Source organism: Elaeis guineensis, chromosome 10, assembly GCF_000442705.2.
Source record: "Elaeis guineensis isolate ETL-2024a chromosome 10, EG11, whole genome shotgun sequence".
Lineage (NCBI taxonomy): Eukaryota > Viridiplantae > Streptophyta > Magnoliopsida > Arecales > Arecaceae > Elaeis > Elaeis guineensis.
This window is the reverse complement of record NC_026002.2, coordinates 69,289,536-69,303,819: the sequence shown is the minus strand read 5'-3', so window position 1 is coordinate 69,303,819 and position 14,284 is coordinate 69,289,536.

The window sequence follows — 14,284 nt, the reverse complement described above, 5'->3', positions numbered from 1 at the left end:
TGACATGCCAAAAAATCATATAAGGATGTACAAAATGACTTAACATATATAACAAGTTTAGCCAAATTGAAAATAAACCCTAATCAAAAATAGGCAAGCATAACACCCTTAATCAAAAATCGAATTAAGCATCAAGCAATCATGAAACTATAATTTCATATTATCATAAATTTATAATTTTAATAACTAAAATTTAAATCCATGGTTCATATGAAGTCAAAAATAATTTTTAATTTTAAGATCGATGCTAAAAATTGATGCAATAATTTTTGGCAATATATGAACTAGAGCAATTCTATATTATAACTTTATACTTGTTTGATCGAATCTAACAAGGATGGCTCTAATACCACTGTTGAATTTCGATCACATAATAGAAAATAAATTTTAAAAATTTTAAAATAAATATATTGAAAGCTTTAATAATTAAAATTATCGAACCAAAATCCAAACCCTAGAATCACCTTGTAAATGTCAAACAAAAGAAAAACCAGCATGCAAAGAGATAGAAGTTTATACTTTCTCCAATGAGTAGTATGGTAAGTAGATGATCTCCACGAGACTCCAAAGTAGAAGCCCTCCAATGCTGATCTACATGGAAGTTGGCCAGGGTCCTTCCTAATCGGTACACTGCCGCAGTCTTTTCTTCACAAGAACACTGCCAGGTTCAAACTCGAAGAACGATCACATCAAAACCCAATCACCTTTGATTTTGCCACCAAAATTATGCCAAGAGAACTCTCTTCAGAAGTCTTACAATCTAAGATTTGATTTTGGGCTCCAAAATATGAAAAAATCAAATCCTAGGATAAACTAGCAACACTTGCTAATTCTTTCACCACCCATCTTACAACTTCTCCTCTTAATTTTTTCTTTGCCTTTTTCTCAAATTTTTTTCAAAATTTTTCTCCTCTATTACATGCCAATTGGCTCTAATTTTCATCCAAAATCCAGCCCTTAGCCTATATGGGACACCCTATATAAATAGGCTAAGAGGGACGTGAGGAAGGACCAAGGGGTGCCAACTTTTGGTGCTCCAAATTCTCACATGGAGAAATTAATCTTCTTGATTTCATTTAGTATAGAAGGGCCTTCACATTGAAGGACTCCTTTTCTTCTATACCCTATAAATTTCTCACATTAAATTGGCATGTAATAAATAAGTATCTAGATAGAAATGAAGAGATAGATAAGAGCCTTCATGAAGAAGGACTCTTCACTTCTCAACACAATTAAGAGGGGGGTGACAATTATTTTTTAGCATGTGACCTGGTGGGCATAGAAGACTCCTTCCACACTTGAAATACTTTTAAGTTGGATAAGAACCAAATAAAATTAGACCCAAGCCCATTAGATCAAAGGCAACTGGTCTAGTTTAGCTCAAATGCTTTGAACTGAACCTAATTAGGAACTTGGGTTAATACAATGTTCTAGCATCTCAAATTAACCCCTATGATTTATATTAAATTCTAATTAAATCAGATCAAGATCAAATCTCAATGTATGTGATCCATTGAGTTACAAATCTAGCTAGCAGTGGATACAGACTCTTGACGTAACCCTAATCTGATCAGATTAGGTCAACTCAAGAGTCTCAATCAACTATAATTCTTTCTAATTAATTCTTAAATTAAACTCTTTAAATTTTGATAAGTCCACAAGTCAAGATTGACATCTAGCAACATATCATGACTATCCAAAAGATTTAAAATTTTGATAAAAAATTATCAAAATATTCTTCTGTGGCAAGTTATCGTGTAATTCAATCCTTCAGTCAAACAATATCTCAGATGAGCTGTGGGTATAGAATCATGTCAAATCCAATTAATTATCTATATGTATCTCAATCAAAAGGTAATGATTCAATTGATGATACATTAGAAACTTTTTTTTAATTATCATCCTGCTTTGGCCAAAGACTTTCAGAATCATCATCCTATGAGATTACATAGGAGGTTCGCTTCCTTATTAGGAGTGACTGATCCCTTATTGATCACTCACAACCTCTATACATACTTCACTATATCCAAAACACCCCACACAAGGATTAGAGAACCAAGTTAGGAAGTGAACCAAAATATAGATTCATGTATATAAGATACCATGGCGATCTCAGGACAAAAAATCACTTACACAACTCTTACTAGAGAACCATCAACTGACATGTAAATAAGACTCTATCAGATATTCTCTCATAGGTTTATTCAATGACCTCATTCTCTAATGAGCACCTGCATCCTTGTATTAGTGTCACTATACAAGTGGTTATGAGATCAACCATCCTCATCTCTGAGCATAAATAGGACATGCCAATCTGTCCGATATCATTGATCTCTGACTCAATAAACCAATGACTGAAAATATTTTAGATCATGGCTATCAAAGATTTAGATCTCACTGGCATGATCTCATCACGGTCCTAAAATCATTATCCATACCTATGGGGTTCATTATAATCATAAAAATAATAATAAGATACAACATATAATGAATCGAAATATCTATTTTATTAAGGGTGCGTTTGATTATATTTTTTGATTTTTAATTTTTAAAAAAATATTTTTTATTTTTTTTTATTTTTACTATTGAGTAAAAGTAGAAAAGTAAAAAGTATGTTTGGTAACTATATTGCTATAAAGTAAAAAGCAATATTTGGGGATGGTAGGTGAAGAGCTCGACGAGGGAGAAGGGTTCGGAATGGGAGAGAAAAGGGGGTGGGGAGGTGAAGAGCTCGACGAGAGAGAAGAGTTTGGGTTCTTTACTTTTTGATTTAGCATTTTAAATGTGAAAAAGCAAAAAAAGTAGAAAAGTAAATTTTGGAAAGCAAAAAATTTTTTCTTTACATATAAAATAATTATTTTGATTTTTGCTTTCTGTATTTCATGGTATTACCAAACATTGCTTTTTGATTTTTACTTTTTAAAAATAAAAAAAAAATACTTTTTTAATGGCTAACCAAATGCACCCTAAATATTAATGACAATTACATGAGTTTGGAAGATAAAATACAAAAAATACCCGATTGCATCCCATATGCGATTGGCTTGTACGGTATTATTCTTTTAAACACATTAAGGGATTTAATCTTAAATTAACTAAGTTAGGCTTGTGAAGTTATAATTGGGTTAGAATTTAATAAAATCCTATTGGGTTTAAGAGAACCATGCTAGCACATGTTTAAACTCAATTCTTCTCTGGATTTGAATTCCTTATTAAATAAGGATTGGATCAAATCCATCGCCTTGAACCTAATTTAGATCCACTTTGATTTGGGTTTAGAGGGGCACCTATTGGAGGGTCCTAAAGGATTGGATCAAGTCAATGAGTTGGCAAACAAATCAATTTATTTTTCTCCTTGGATATTTTTTTTTTGGTGAGGATTAATTGGAAAGAGAAGAGGAGAGAAGGTGCATGCCTTCTTTTCATTTTTGGAAAGTCCAAGGGGCGCAAGCCCCTTGAAGTTGGCAGAGAGAAAAGAAATGGGCATGCCCCCTCTTTGTTTTGGTGCGGAAGGAGAAAGAGAGAGGGTCAATGCCCCCTCTCTTATGTGAAAAAAAAATCCCCTTTGGTGCCCCCTCTTCTTGCCTTATGGGATGAGGGCGCCCCCTCATCTTGCCTAGTAAAGTGTGGGTGCCCCCCTCTACTTGCCATTAAGGGTGTAGGGCCTTTGTAATTGGGCTTGATTTTTTAAAAAAAAAAATCAAATTAAAAGGCAAGGGACCTTATGAGAAAAGGCTAGCCTTTTTAGCCTGATTGGATATTAATTTGGAATCAAAAAAAGGCTCTATTTAAGAGATGGTCTCCTAGGGTTAAAAATAGAATTGAGAATTCAGATCTAAATCCCTCTCCATCTCCATGCCATCCTCTCCTTCTCCTCTCTCTTCAATGCCCAAGGGTTGGGTGTCCCACCTTTTCAAGCATCTAAGTTGTTGGATGATCTCTTCTATATCAAGAAATAGGGAGAAAGGCTGCAGTTCAAGTGTTGAGATCACGGACAAAGATCAATAGTTGATCAAAAATCTAAAAAGTTAAGTTTTATCTTGGAGAAGATGGGTCTAAAATGAGAAAAAAAGTTCAAGATTGATCTCGATCGATACCTGTAGAGGTCGAATGCATATATGGCTCAAGAACTTTTAGATCTACGATCATCGATTGCAATGTATCTCGACCCACACAAGGTATTAAGATATGATCTTAATTTTTTATTTTATTTTTAGATTATATGCATGACCTAGATGCAGAGCTCGGGTAGATATAGATTAGATCCATTGCATGTAGGGTTAAATATTGAGAATTATGTCCTAAAGCCAATCGTTTGATGATTGCGCTACTTATAAATATATATGAATTGATTATTAATAAAAGTTATTTGGCTTATTCATTACAAAGTTACAACTTTTATTGAACTCTTATATTGTGATGAAGTTCTTAGGACTATTTTGATCGATAAAGAAAGATTTATCATATGGTCCTGAAACTGGTTTGTAACCAAATGCTATGCTATTATTAGGACGGTATTGATTATCGAGTGTAGGTCATTATGCGCCATATGCATTGATTGTTCTCGTAATCAAATGGTGTGGAGACATTGATATGGCATACAAGTGAGATGTAGAAGTACATCGCATTGAACGTGACCAACTGCTGAGCACTCTGCTGTCAAGAGTAGATTACGAAGGGTATGGACATAAGTATCCCTCTGATCTGAGATCACTACGGTGACTTACAAGCAACTCATCATACTTTGATGCCAAACTATCTAAAATTTTAATTCAATGATGGAAGGTTTCTGGATATAGTCAAGTACTTATGGTAGTTGATGTGTGAGTCAAGAAGAGATTGATCCCTTTGAATAAATAGGAGTTAATGCATCAAAGTATTTCAATTTAGTAAAATCTGTGCCCAAGTAATCCATGTGATGGATTTAAAAGATTAAAACACAGTGAAGATGACTATTTCTAGGTTGATAATTAAACCTTAGGTCACCTTGAGCATTAGGGTCAAAGGGATGAATTATACAATAACCATACACCAGTAGGTTTTTGAATGTTTCTTTGCCATCATTCAATATATCCGAACATCAGATTCCATTGCTAGATGGTTATATCGATTAGTTTAAAAATTTATTCATATGCTACCAACTTAGGTTTGAACCTATGGGGTTACAGTCAAAAAAAATTTTTGACTGATCATGTGACTGATCAACGATTGAAAATCATTCGAGGATATGATCGTCAATTCGATTAATAATTAACCTTAAGCAAAAGTTATGATAAATATATTCAATAATTGTTACTAAATTTATGGAGGATTAATTAACAATTGGATTATTGATTAGTTCAATTTGATGGAGCTATAAGATTTAGATCAAGTCTAACTGAATTAGATTCAATTAGATTATACCCGATTAAGTTATGAGATGACCTAATCGCTAAAGAAGAATAGTTCTTGATTTGATCAAGATTTTGGTTCAATCAATTTCTAATTAAATTAGACTTTGATTAAGAATTTATGAATCTAATTGGATTAGATTTTATTTATTATTTGGGTCTAACTAAATTTGATTTGGTAGGAGATCAAGTTTGAATCACAACCTAGAGTCCAAACTTGGTTGGACTCTTTCATGTGCCACCCCATTATCGTGCCTAATATTCTTCTCATGCAAATCAGATTTGTGCGAGAGTTTTCTCCACAACCCAAGTAATTGTTGAGTTTCGATAATGCAGTAGAATTTGAATTTCAAATTTTTTTATATGCAATCAATAATTGAAAATAAAGTTTAACATTTAAACTAGACTACCAGAACACAAAACCCTAGGAACCCCTTGATGATTACAATCAAATAAAATAAGAATGTAACAAGAAGGGATCAGAAGCCATATACCAATATGAAGACCACAAACTGGTAATCTTGAGATCTCCATAAGACTTCAAAGTAGAAATCCTCTAATGGTGATCCACATAGGACTGATCAAGGCCCTTCCCAATTCGACATGGTGCTTAACCTTCTTCACAAGTTTGCTGTCGATCGTCCTTCACAAGAACGGGTTGCATCACAGCTTGTATGCCTTCATGACCTCAAATTGGATCATTCTAGAAACTATTTCTCAAATGATCATCATATAAAAATCAGATCAGATGTTCAACATTTGAACAATCTGATATTAGGACAAACATCTCATGCTTTTCTTTTTCTTTCATCCCTTTCTTTCTATTTCTTTTTGTCTCCCTTTTTTCTTATCTTTTTCTAGACTTTTTCTTCTTTTTTTCCTCTCATTCTCACACCTAAACTCAGCCTCAAATGGGACATACAAGCTAATGTAGCGCCCCCCTTTTCAATAGGAAAGAAGGGGCGCTATGTCACCTCCAAGGGATGTCAACTTTTGGCGTCCTAAATTCCTCACGTAGTGAAATAAATCACCACAACCAAAATAGTGTGTGGGGAAGTTTGGGAGTAGAAGGACTCTTCCTTCTTAGGTCCCATAAATTATGGCGTGTAAGAATTAAGAGTTTTGGGAGAAGAAACAATGTTTGGCACAACACTATCCCATGCGACATCCCATAACTTGCCATAAAGATTAAATTCTTTATATATAAAAGTTATTGGGTGTGGAAGAGCCTTCATATAGAAGGACTCCTCCACTTCTCTACCAACACATCTCTAGAAGCCATTAGATGGTACGTGGAGTAAAGGGAATGCATGAAATAAAGGAATGAATTAAGAGTCCAATAAGAAATGGACTCTTCCATTTCATCACCCAAAAACATGTGGCGTCCAAATTAATTTTGGCATGAAGTTCCTTCTTTGAGAAAGACTCCTCCTCTTCCATGCCCACATATCCCAAGGCACCATCTGATGGTGTACAAAATAATGGAACATGTGGAACATGGTAAGAATTTTAAGAGTATGAAAGAAGGACTCCTCTCCTTCAGCACCTAAAATAAATTGGGCAACACATTTATTTGGTGTGTGGTTTTGGCATGGAGGAGGTTGACTCCACATGAAACTTTTTCATAAAAATTAGATTAGCTATTTAACAATTAGATGGTTCAAACCTAATCAATTAGGTCAAGACAACAAGTTAAGGGTTAGCACAAGCACCTTTGCACTGAATCCAATTGAAAATTTGGATTAATTCATGTGCTAGCAATTTAATTAACCCATTGGATTTACAATAAATTCAAATAGATTAGACTAAGACCAAATTTCTATTGTGTGTGATCCATTGGAATCCAAATCTCGCCAGCAGTGGACCAAGACTCTCACTGTAATCCTAATCCGATTAGATTAGGTCAGCTCAAAAGTCTCAATCAACTAAGACTCTTCCTAATTGACTCTTCAATTAGACTCTTTTAATTTTGACGAGTCTACAAGTCAAGATTGACGTCTAGCAATATATCATGACTATCCGAAAGATTTAAAATTTGATGAAAATACTAAAATTATCCTTTCATGGTGAGTTATCGTGTAATTCAATCCTTCGATCACACAACATCTCAGATAGGTCATGGGCATGAAAATATGTCAAGCCCAAATATCTATCTATATGTATCTCGATCTGATGATGATGACTCGATTAATGAATTAGTAGAAATATTTTCTACTGTTCATCTCTACTCTGGCCAAGACTCTCAGAGTCATCGTCCTATGAGATCATATAGGATATTCTATCCTCCTACAAAGAGTGATCAATTCTTTATTGACTACTCACAATCTTTATGCATACTTCACCATATCCAGAATATCCCACACACATCTTAAAATGATGTGCTAGGGAATAAACCAAAGTAAGGATCCATATACATAAGGTACCATGATGATCTCAGATCAAAAGATCACATGCACCACTCCCACTGGAGAACCATCTATTGATATGTTGTAAGACTCCATCAGATATTCTTCCTACGGGTCAGTTTCATGAACTCATTCTCTAATGAGCATCTAAATTCTTATATTAGTGTCACCACACAAGTAATTATGAGATCAACTATCTTTTCTATCGAGCATACATAGATATACCAGTCATATCTGTATCATTGATCTCCTGAAAGAAAAGTACCCTATAAGTCAATCGCAAGTGTGTTGCAATGAGACTTTCTTTATAATTTTTCAACTCATAAAATATCATTTATTATTATTTGAGGTATTGATTCATCATATTATCTGCATCTTATTATGTCTAAGATTATGATGAATACCAAAGATTAGGATAATGATTTTAGGAGACATGAATTGATCATGCTAGTGAGACCTAAAATACTAAAATTCTAATATTAAATATTTCTGATCGTAGGAGCATTGAGTCAGAGATCAATATTTCGGATAGACTGATACATCCTATATATGCTCAATGGAGAGGGTGGCAGATCTCACTAGCCACTTGTGTGAGACAATAATATAAGGATGTGGGTGCTCATTTGAGAAATGAGTCCACTAAATTGACTCGATAAAAGAGAACATCTTATAGAATTTTTATTTGCATGTCAAAGATGGTTCTCTAAGTGAGAGTTGTGCAAGTGATCCTTAGACCTGAAACCACCATGGAATCTTATGCACATGAACTCATATTTTGGTTCATACCCAGACATGGCATTAAGACATATATGAGGTGTTCTGGATATAGTGGAGTGTGTATGAAGGTTGTAAGTAGGTCAATATGGAATCAATCACTCCTAGTAAGAGGAGATCGCATCTTGTGTATTCTCAATCCTAGATGACTCAGAAAAGTCTTTTGGCCAAAAGTAGGAAGGAGATTAGAAAAAATTTCTAATGCTTCTTTATTAGAGTCATCATTGGTTAATTAAGAATCGATATGAATATGTGTTTGAGTTTGATATGATTCCATACTCATGAACATATTATGGATGCAAGGATGATCGAAGGATTGAATTGCACGGTAATTTACCACTTGTTGGTGCAAAAATCCGTCTGCGTCGGAGAAGCTAGAATCGAGGGAGTCGCGGTCGCCGTCGGGACCTGCAAAAGAAGTCTAAATTGGAGTTAGGGTTGCTTCGGCAAGACCCTCCGATGCTCAAGTCAGTTCTCTATCTCAACAAGAATGGAGTGCTCGAACAAAAATTTTAGCAGAGTTTTGGGATAGAAAATTAGAGCTTAGAGAATAACGTATCTGGGGTCTCCTTTTTATAGGCGGAGGGGGCAACAGACTAATAGCAACGTTTGTAACCGTCTGACAATGGGCTGCCCGGGGTCAGGAGGAGTTTGTTGCGAAGAGTAGTGGAGTGGAATCGTGGCTATCACTGGGACATGCCACGTGGAGTCTGTTGCAGGGAGTGGAGCGGCGTCCGTTGTCGCGACTTGCCAGAGGATGGAGGATCCGTGTGGTATCCATCGCAGGAAGTGGAGCAGGATCGTGGCCATTATTGTGGTCTGCCAGGGAGTGATGGAGCCACGCGAAATCTGTCGCAGAAAGTGGAGCAGAGTCATGGCTGTTACTGTGGCCTGCCAGGGAGTGATGGAGCCGTGCGGAATCTATCGCAGGAAGTGGAGCAGAGTCATGACCGTTACTGCGGCCTGCTAGGGGGTCCAGGCCTGTCGGTCGAAGTTCAATTGAAGTTCGATCTTCGTAGAAGCCCGAACGGGGATCATTTATCGAGGAGTCTCGGCCAAGGCCACTCATGGTAGGAACTTGAAGTAGTTTGTTTACAGCGATAACTCGGAGTGGGTCGCTTGCAGCAAGAGCTCGAAGTTCGACTCCCGTAGGAGTCCGGACGAAGTCTTCCTACAGTCGAAGTCGGGGATGAAGTCCGACTCTCGTAGGAGTCCGGACGAAGTCTACCTACAATTGAAGTCGGGGGCCAAAGTTTGGCTCCCGTAGGAGTCCGGACGAGGCCTACCTGTGATTGAAGTCGTGGGCGGAGTCCGGCTCTCGTAGGAGTCCGGACGAGGTTTGCCTGCAGCCAGAGTCGGGGATGAGGTCCGGCTCCCGTAGGAGTCCGGACGAGGCCTACCTGCAATTGGAGTTGGGGGCGAAGTCTGGCTCCCGTAGGAGTCCGGGCAAAGTCTACCTATAAGTGAAGCCATGGGCGGAGTTCGGCTCCCGTAGGAGTCCGGACGAGGTCTGCCTGCAGTCGGAGTCGGAGAAGAGGTCCGGCTCCCGTAGGAGTCCGGGCGGAGTCTTCTCACAGCCAGAGTTGGGGACGAGATCCGGCTCCCGTAGGAGTCCGGGTGAAGTCTACCTGCAATTGGAGTTGGGGCAAAGTCTGGCTCCCGTAGGAGTCCGGGCGAAGTCTACCTGTAATTGAAGCTGTGGGCGGAGTCTGGCTCCCGTAGGAGTCCGGACGAAGTCTGCCTGCGATCGGAGTCGGGGATGAGGTCTGGCTCCCGTAAAAGTCCGGGCGGAGTCTTCCCGCAATCGGAGTTGGGGACGAGATCCGGCTCCCATAGGAGTCCGGGCGAAGTCTACCTGCAATTGGAGTTGGGGCGAAGTCTGGCTCCCGTAGGAGTCCGGATGGAGTCTACCTGTAATTGAAGCTGTGGGCGGATTCTGACTCCCGTAGGAGTCTGGACGAAGTCTGCCTACGGTCGGAGTCGGGGATGAGGTCCGGCTCCCGTAGGAGTCCGGGCGGAGTCTTCCCACAGCCGGAGTTGGGGACGAGATCCGACTCCCGTAGGAGTCCGAGCGAAGTCTACCTGCAATTGGAGTTGGGGGCGAAGCCTGGCTCCCGTAGGAGTCCGGACGAAGTCTACCTGTAATTAAAGCCGTGGGCGGAGTTCGACTCCCGTAGGAGTCTGGGTGGAGTCATCCCGCAGTCGGAGTTGGGGACAAGATTCGGCTCCCGTAGGAGTCCGGGCAAAGTCTACCTGCAATTGGAGTTGGGGCGAAGTCCGGCTCCCGTAGGAGTCCAGATGGAGTCTACCTATAATTGAAGCCGTGGACGGAGTCTGACTCCCGTAGGAGTCCGAACGAAGTCTGCCTGCAGCCGGAGTCGGGGATGAGGTCCGGCTCCCGTAGGAGTCCGGGCGAAGTCTACCTGCAATTGAAGTTGAGGGTGAAGTCCGACTCCCGTAGGGGTCCGGACGAAGTCTACCTATAATTGAAGCCATGGGCGGAGTCCGGCTCTCGTAGGAGTCCTGGCGGAGTCTTCCTGTAGCCAGAGTTGGGGACGAGATTCGGCTGCCGTAGGAGTCCGTCTGTCGTGAAGAATCTGGTCGATGCTGGTGGGGGTTTATCCATCGGTAGAACTCGGGAATGCTGCAGAGGCTCGGCCGCCAGAGAGGTTTGAAGAGATGTCGTCAGAGGTCGGAAGTCAGTTGGATCCCCGGAGGGTCACTCCTGGTGCGAACTTCGACTGGGGGGTATTTTATACCCAACACCAGTCCCCCTACTTCTGAGTTCGAATTTCGAATAAAAGAAGTACAGAGAAATTTTTGCAGCCGAAGTTGTCTCCTTGAATCCTGTGCATGATCTCCCCTAGATATTTTGACATTAAATGCACACATGCTAGAGTCTTTTCGAATCGGGGCGATTCGAAGGGACCTTTCAAAATTTTTGCTGGTACGTTGGCCCAGGTACGGCATAGTAATGGCTCTGTCAGTTGTTAGCCGCTTTTAGCCACCTGCCGCGGTGAGTGGGACATGCGATGAGTGTGGGTCGGCCTGGAGAGATCCGCGATCATTATAGCGTCAGATCCCAGGGTCTATTTAAACCCGCCTTTTCACCTTTAGAGGCCTCATCCCGTCTGAAAGTTTCGTTGGTGTCTGCCTTCTCTTCGAAAGCTCTGACCCCCTTTGACGTCCACCTTGGCCCCCAGCGTTCTTCGAGTCATCCCTGTCCTCGCCCCTTTGCATCTTTCAGAGTGATCTAAGTTAGTCCCGGAACCTTCGTTTTTCTTCTTGCCATTAGGGGCCTTTCTCCTCCATTTTTCTTCTGCCGCATTCCCTTGATTTGGTCCTCCGCAAACCTTTCGCCCCTTGTCCCACCTGATTTTTCTAGGATCTTTAGGGCCTTTATTTGAAATGTCTTCCGACACCTCCGCCTCTAGTGGTTCTAGGAGTTCGTCCGCGTCAGCCCCCCAGGACCCCCACACTGTAGACGAACCCGCATCTAGGGCTGAGCCTCACCCGATTTTTGCACCGGGTGCCATACCTTATTCTCTGACTTTGGACGAACTTCTACTGATAAGGGTTCAGTATGGAGTTCCTCCGGAGTATGATCTGGAGCTTTCCGGTCCCTCCGATCGGGTCAGTACCCCCCACCTGGTCGTTTCTGCCTGTATTAGGAGGCCTTCCGTGCCGGACTCTGGCTTCTGCTTCCGCCTTTCGTCGTCACCCACTTCCGTTTCTTAGATATATCTTTAGCTTCAGTAGCATTGAATTCCTTTAGATTCTTGATAGGGTTCCTCTCCCTTTGCCATGTAGTCGAAGTTCAGCCATCTCTTTCTTTGTTTAGGTACTTTTACACCTTCAAGCATCACCCCTCGACAAAGGACTGGTGGTATTTCTCCTTCCAGTTTGGCAAGAAGGGGTTGCTGAAAGGTGCTCTTTCTTCAATCCATAACTGGAAGGGGAAGTACCTCTTCGTCCATTGCCCGACCTTGAGGCTGGGATTGCCCCCTTGGGGCTCCCTAAGGGACTCTGTCCGCCAGGCTCCTAGCCTGGGGGAGGACGACCTTCAGGCCACTCGGAGGCTTCTTGGTTATTCGGCTCCTTCCCTTCCCAACCTTCTGAAGGAGCAGTTTTTGTTCAACATCGGCCTGAGTCCCCTGGATCCTGTGAGTATCCCATCTTTCCTTTCCTCTTTCTTTCTTCTCTCTTTTTTTTTTTTTTTTTTTTTTTGCATGCCACTTCTTCCTTTTTTACCCCATCACTAATTTTTCTTCTTTTTCTCTCTTTTTCTCTTTTCTCTTTTCTTCTCTTTCTTTTTTTTTTTAGGGATGGACGTCGAAGCAGCACGGATGCTCGCCAGGGGTCTCAAGGCCCACAAAAGAAAAGGCACCGTGGCCTCCAGATCGGCGAAGAAGGCCAGAACAGAGGAGACGAGCTCGGCCATGCCTGCCTAGGCGGCCTTCGCAGTCGAAGTTCCTTCGTACGCCGAACCTCCGGCTCCCCAGGCTTCTTTCAGGAGTCCCCCCACTGAGGTTCCCGTTCTGGGGGTCCGTTCCGCAGAGGCACCCGAGGTCGAGAGAGGGAGGAGAAGAAAGTCGGTGGCCCGCAGGGCGAGCAGCCACCGGGCCGCCATCGAAGAGTCCCACGGTTTCGAAGAAGAGCTGGGGGAGAATCCCTTCAATGATAGAGACTTAATAAAGCGGCTGATTGATGGCTGCATCCTGCCCGAGGTCGTTCAGAGGATTGATCGCACCGATCCCGAACAGTGGGTTTGGGACTCCCTAGGGTCCTTTCTCGAGGTAAACAGATTCACCTCCCTCCTTCCTTTCACATCTTTGTTTAATTAATTCTCCAACTCTTATTCTGACCTTCTGGCCGCCCTTGCAGATCGGGCACCAGCTCCTCGCCAACATCGAGGCGACGAACCGAGCGAGAAGGGATGCCATCCAGGTGGAGGAGCATCGTCGGACCGAAGTCGCCCACCTCCAAGAAAAGGTTGCTGAGATAGCCAACCTCCAAGAGGCCCTGGAGAAAGAAAAGCAGGCCTTGGAGCAAGAGAAGTAGACCTCGGAGGAGACGGCGAGGAAGGCGGAGGCTGAGGTCGCCAATTTGGTGGAGCAGATCCCAGTCTTGGTCTCGGAGGCCAGGGTTCTAGCGGTGGAGGAGTTCAAGGCGTCTGCGGAGATGAGGGACCTGAACGTCAAGTTCGGCCAAGAGGCCTTCATCAAAGGATTCGAGCTCTGTCAGGAGAAGGTGGTTCAGAGATTTTTCGAGCTCGACCTCAGCTTCTTGGGCGAGGCGTCTGAAGACGAAGCTGGTCCCTCTCCCACTGCTACCACCATCGCAGCTCCTCTTCCAGGGACACCGAGCTCCCCAGCCCCTACTTCAGAGGTCTGAGACCTCTGACCTTGTATTCTTCTTTTACTGTAAATTTTTTCTTTTCCCTCTTGTCCTTAAGAAACATTCAATCAATAAAGTTGAATTTAACCCTACGGAGGGCTTCTCCATTCTCCCTTCCTCCTTTTTTGTTTTTCTTTCTGTAATGGGACGCGCCTTGATGCTTTTGTCTCCCGATGGCAGTGTCCTGCCGTAGCGCTTCTCCTACCATGGGGGATTCTGCTGATGTCCACGATCCAATGTCTAAAGAAGGAAGTTCATCATTTGATGGAGAGGTCGAAGAAGATGGATGGCGAACTTCACAGGTTGAGGGAGAGCCAC